Raw genomic sequence first — 5,973 nt, 5'->3', positions numbered from 1 at the left:
GTTGCTCTGTCTGTATGCTATGTCTTGCTTGTCCTATGTTGCTCTGTCTGTATGCTATGTCTTGCTTGTCCTATGTTGCTCTGTCTGTATGCTATATCTTGCTTGTCCTATGTTGCTCTGTCTGTATGCTATATCTTGCTTGTCCTATGTTGCTCTGTCTGTATGCTATATCTTGCTTGTCCTATGTTGCTCTGTCTGTATGCTATATCTTGCTTGTCCTATGTTGCTCTGTCTGTATGCTATATCTTGCTTGTCCTATGTTGCTCTGTCTGTATGCTATATCTTGCTTGTCCTATGTTGCTCTGTCTGTATGCTATATCTTGCTTGTCCTATGTTGCTCTGTCTGTATGCTATGTCTTGCTTGTCCTATGTTGCTCTGTCTGTATGCTATGTCTTGCTTGTCCTATGTTGCTCTGTCTGTATGCTATGTCTTGCTTGTCCTATGTTGCTCTGTCTGTGCTCACTGCTCATTGATTGTCTGTATTGTAATTGTTTTTAATAACCTGCCCAGGGACTGCGGTTGAAAATTAGCCAGCTGGCTAAAACCGTCACTTTTACTGAAACATTGATTAATGTGCACTGCCCCTGTAAAAATAAAATAAACTCAAACTCAAACATCTCCTTACCCTATCGTCAACATTACCACAACATAGTGAGAGCCACTTTGGAAAAGAAACATAGCTCCATGTTGGATATTTTGGCACTAAGAGACAACAAGGTCATAAACAGCATGCGACATATCAGTCTTGGTATATTAGTCTCATGTTGATATAGTAAAATTGTTATTTTGTTAATTTTCAAAATGGCATATTTTGAAAAACATCCAAACAAATGGCCATTCACTTTCATAGTGGGGAAAATAGGTTTCCATGACGGCCTAGTGATTGAGTAACAATACCCATACTGTTTATCAGTAACTATGTCCTGACACGCAAGCAAATCATAATAATCCTCCAAGAACCAATCAGCAAAGGCCTGTTAACTAAACCCCTGAGAGACCAGTATAGAAAATAGAATCCCTAGAATCGGGAAGGCCCTCAGACCCATTAACTTGAATCGGAATGTCCGTTCTAGGGATTATATTTCTATGGTTACACAGGAAACCAGGGGGATCTGCTTCCACAACAGTCCTGGAGGTTTTAAGGTAAAGGTCAGCTTGGTAATAACTTCAGACGCTTTTCAGTGTTCATCAACAACCAACAACCAACAACCTCAACAGGACGTCTGTTTTAATCAGTCTCCCACTGGACTGAACCATGGGGTGCAACACCAGCAGGGGTTCTGTCGTGGTGGACCCTTCTAAAAAGCCAGAGACCAGACCAGCGTCGGCCAGCTCGACCAGTAAGTCCACCGCTGAGGAGACTAAAGAAACTACAGACAAAGACAAAGATGAAACAGAAGGCATATCAAGCTGCGACTGACATCCATCTTTCTTCTTAACACAAACTCCTCAAAGTAAGATATCTGTAATTCTGCCAGTTACACTTTTATGCTATCTCATCACCCAAATATGGACCAATACAATTATCTGTATGACATTTTGGGTCACTTTCTTTATTCTATCAAATGGAAGTTAGCTATTCTAATGATTAAGCCATAAACAAGTTGAACAAATGATGACTATCCCATTGGGCAGCACTATGATACAATCACCTCTATTACTTCTCTGTCTGTCTGTGGCTATTTGACATGACCAGATGTGATGTATAGCTAGCTAGTGAGATGGTCTCTCTCTCTCTCTCTCTCTCTCTCTCTCTCTCTCGCTCTCTCTCTCTCTCTCTCTCTCTGTGTGCGTGCGTGCTTACAGATTGGACCTGCCTGCAGAGGAAGGCAATGCTGCACAACTGTCCATCGTCATCTGGGACCAGACCAGCCACACACCCCGCTCTACACTGTGATGTAACCTACCAGCCACACACCCCGCTCCGATCTGTGATGTAACCTACCAGCCACACACCCCGCTCCACTCTGTGATGTAACCTACCAGCCACACACCCCGCTCCACTCTGTGATGTAACCTACCAGCCACACACCCCGCTCCACTCTGTGATGTAGACCTACCAGCCACACACGCTGCTCCACTCTGTGATGTAACCTACCAGCCACACCCCCCGCTCCACTCTGTGATGTAGACCTACCAGCCACACACCCCACTCCACTCTGTGATGTAACCTACCAGCCACACACTCCCCTCTATGATGTAACCTACCAGCCACACACTCCCCTCTGTGATGTGACCTACCAGCCACACACTCCCCTCTGTGATGTAACCTACCAGCCACACACTCCCCTCTGTGATGTAACCTACCAGCCACACACTCCCCTCTGTGATGTAACCTACCAGCCACACACTCCCCTCTGTGATGTAACCTACCAGCCACAGGTTCCTTACTCTGTCTACTGTTGCTTTTCCAGAACACTCTCTCTCTCAATCTCTCAACTGGACCTTCAGTGTCCACAGTGCCATGTTTATATCCTGTTAATGTGCCAGTATGGTCATTGTAACAACAATGAGACATGGTAGTAAATGTACAGATTCAATCTGACTAATGTCCTTTATTGTTTTTAATGTCCTTTATTGTTCTTACCTCCATCTCTATCTCACTCTCCATCACACACCTCTGTTCCAAGGTGGCAATTGCAATCAGTTATTTCAAAAGCTTCCAACCCTGCCGCAGGCTAAACCGAACAGCAGCCAAATCAGTAGGCTTTGTAGGCAGTTTTTGTTACAGCTGTACAGCATATTACTGATCACTCCAGCAATCCTAGGCTCCAACACTACATAACACTGCATCAGGAAGCTGTTACAACTCTGTGTTTGGGTAGACAGCAGCATGCTTGTTATTACCTATGAAGGAAATGGTTCCCATAGATACAAATACTATATACTGCAATGCTTTCTTTTGCCACCAGGTGGCATGTAAACACACCTGCAGTTCTGTCTGTCACCACCAGGGTGCAGAAGTGATCCATCAGTATTTGGTGGGCTATCCAAGGCCCTGGTCCATTTTCTCAAGACATTTAATCTGAAATATATGTTGTAAATGTATTACCAGCGAGTGAATAGAGCTGGAAGGGAATAGCCATTTCACAAAGCCCATATCACAAATACCCATCACAGAGGAAGCGGGAAATTACATGAAAATATTACCATTATACAAATGGAAAGTGTGATTGAATAATGTGTTTGAGAAGATAAATGGAAAGCACTTTGTTAGAAAATGTGGTGCTAAATAGCTTTTTAATTTCAGATGTGGGATAAAATAAAACACATTTCTACTCCATTTTCACTGGCAATTGATTAGTGGTTCCACACCTGCAGAGAGAAGGGCTCTTATCTTCTCATTACCAGTTAATTAATATGCATGCACACATGTCTATTATCTTTCCTCTGCCATTTAGCAGAAATGAGACATTGATGTTGTAATGGCCTAGGAATTGATGACTTCTCTCTCTGTTGCTTTAAGGAGAAATAAGACACATGATTGACATTGTCTTTAATTGTTGTAAGGGACAATTTAATTAAAATCAAATCAAAAGGAAAATATGACATCACCATTCCCCTCTGGGAGGTGTATCTATAAACACAGCAACTCTTATTTGATTGGCTGTATTTAAGTTAGCAGCTCTTCTATGGTACTGCAGCTTTTAGAAACAAGCCATTTGGTGCACTAACGTATACCTAAGAAAGAGATGTATTGAAGAGCGATATGGAAATGTTTTACTTGAAAGACATACATAAGGGAATAAGATATTAAATTCCTCACTAGGGTTTGGCTATTAGAGAATCCAAGGCCTCACCTGTTGAAGCAAAACCTGGGTGAAAGTCAAATTAATTTATGTCCTGATCTTCAATGTTCCACTGCCATAAATGCATATTGTATTATCAGTGAAATATAAAGTCCTATAGAAACTAGTCTGACTGGATATCTTTGCAGTTGTGCATAAATAGCCCTCAGCATGTGTTCTGTATTATGCACATTACACAATGTCATTAGCTTTTTATCTTTATGGTTTGAGCCAAATTTCCCATAGCAGTGAATGTTGTTATGGTTGATCGTATGATTGTACATTAGAAAGAGATACATGCTTCATGACGAAAACAAACATTATAGAGGATTATTATGTCACTAAACCATAGAGGTTCAGAAGTCTAGCTGTTGATAAGGGAATATTGTGAATATTAGGTTTACAAACATCATTTTCAAACAGAGATGTGCCAACCAATAAAGGCTAGCCTGGCAGTCTAAAATGAAAAAGGGCATCTGATCACAACTCTGGGGTGTAATCTGCTCCTCTTGTAATGGGCCATTTATAAACTCAGCAAAAAAAGAAACGTCCCTTTTTCAGGACCTTGTCTTTCAAAGATAATTCGTAAAAATCCAAATAACTTCACAGATCTTCATTGTAAAGGGTTTAAACACTGTTTCCCATGCTTGTTCAATGAACCATAAACAATTAATGAACATGCACCTGTGGAAGGGTCGTTAAGACACGAACAGCTTACAGACGGGAGGCAATTAAGGTCACAGTTATGAAAACTTAGGACACTAAAGAGGCCTTTCTATTGACTCTGAAAAACACCAAAAGAAAGATGCCCAGGGTCCCTGCTCATCTGCGTGAATGTGCTTCAGGCATGCTGCAAGGAGGCATGAGGACTGCAGATGTGGCCAGGGCAATAAATTGCAATGTCTGTACTGTGAGACGCCTAAGACAGCGCTACAGGGAGACAGGATGGACAGCTGATCATCCTCGCAGTGGCAGACCACGTGTAACAACACCTGCACAGGATCGGTACATCTGAACATCACACCTGCGGGACAGGTACAGGATGGCAACAACAACTGCCCGAGTTACACCTTGCAGGTCCTCACCAGACATCACCGGCAACAACATTGCCTATGGGCACAAACCCAACATCGCTGGACCAGACATGACTGGCCTTGTAGAATGTCACTGATCTCCCTGTAACTGCAGGGAGCAGGGCTTTATTTCACTATGAAATCACCCAGATATTCATAATTGTTTGTCAAAGCCATCTGTTCTGAAGTGTCACAGTGGTTCCTTTGGAGTGGCCTGTTCACATCGCCAGTTGATTGAGCGCAACAACAAAAAACAGATGTGTGCCAAGAGAGGTCAACTTTCATTTGAAGAAAAGTCAGATACAGCGTTTTCCCCCTTTATTGTGATTCTGGAAGCGTATGTGTACACCCCAAATGCTGTCATGTATTATCTAGGAGTTGGAGACTGAGATGTAAGCATTAGGTTTCTGACTTACAGAATGGGGACGTTTAGAACATTTTTGTTTTTCTGAGTCTGATCTTTATTTGGTCTGCACGGTGGAAGGATGGTATTCAGAATGAACTCTGACTCATTTTACGTGGAATTTCTACCAACGAATAAGTAAACAACTGTTAACAGAAGCTAATGCTTCTAAGTGGTCGTGTCATACTTTCTCTTCTGACTATACACCAATAAAACCTGCATGAATCCCTCACATACTGCAGTGCATGCTCTACCTGGTAATGGTGTTTAGCCCCTTTGAATCCACAGCACTTTCTGCTCTCTCTCTCTCTCTCTCTCTCTCTCTCTCTCTCTCTCTCTCTCTCTCTCTCTCTCTCTCTCTCTCTCTCTCTCTCTCTCTCTCTCTCTCTCTCTCTCTCTCTCTCTTTCTCTGTTTCTAAAGTTAATGGTAGAAAAGGAAAGGTCACCATGGAGATGACAAAAAAAAATCCCTGCTAGAGAAAACACTTAAAGCTAGCTGGTGATTCATCAGCTTTAATGCAGTCCATTAGACACTGCTTTTAGTGGACAATGAACAATGGGAACTAGACTAAGTTTATTTGCACAGAACATATTTTAGTTTTTTTGAGAAGAAGCCATAGTCAGTCAGTGCTGTTTAATGGAGCTTGTGTCCAGAAGGTCATTTCTTTAGACTTCAGAGAAATGGGGCCTGAGACCCTGAGTGAGTGA

The 5,973-nt window shown here is 42.2% G+C and overlaps 1 long non-coding RNA gene across 1 annotated transcript; it reads left to right on the top strand.

Annotated features, from left to right (window-relative positions):
- The first annotated feature begins 482 nt into the window (after positions 1-482).
- Positions 483-3,284, top strand: LOC106587589 (uncharacterized). Its single transcript, XR_001324469.2, has 2 exons — positions 483-1,455; positions 1,808-3,284. It is a non-coding gene; the product is annotated as an uncharacterized lncRNA (long non-coding RNA).
- Positions 3,285-5,973: the final 2,689 nt, after the last annotated feature.

This window comes from Salmo salar, chromosome ssa26, assembly GCF_905237065.1.
Source record: "Salmo salar chromosome ssa26, Ssal_v3.1, whole genome shotgun sequence".
In the NCBI taxonomy this organism is placed as follows: Eukaryota; Metazoa; Chordata; class Actinopteri; order Salmoniformes; family Salmonidae; genus Salmo; species Salmo salar.
This window is presented reverse-complemented; position numbering and strand designations above follow the sequence as displayed.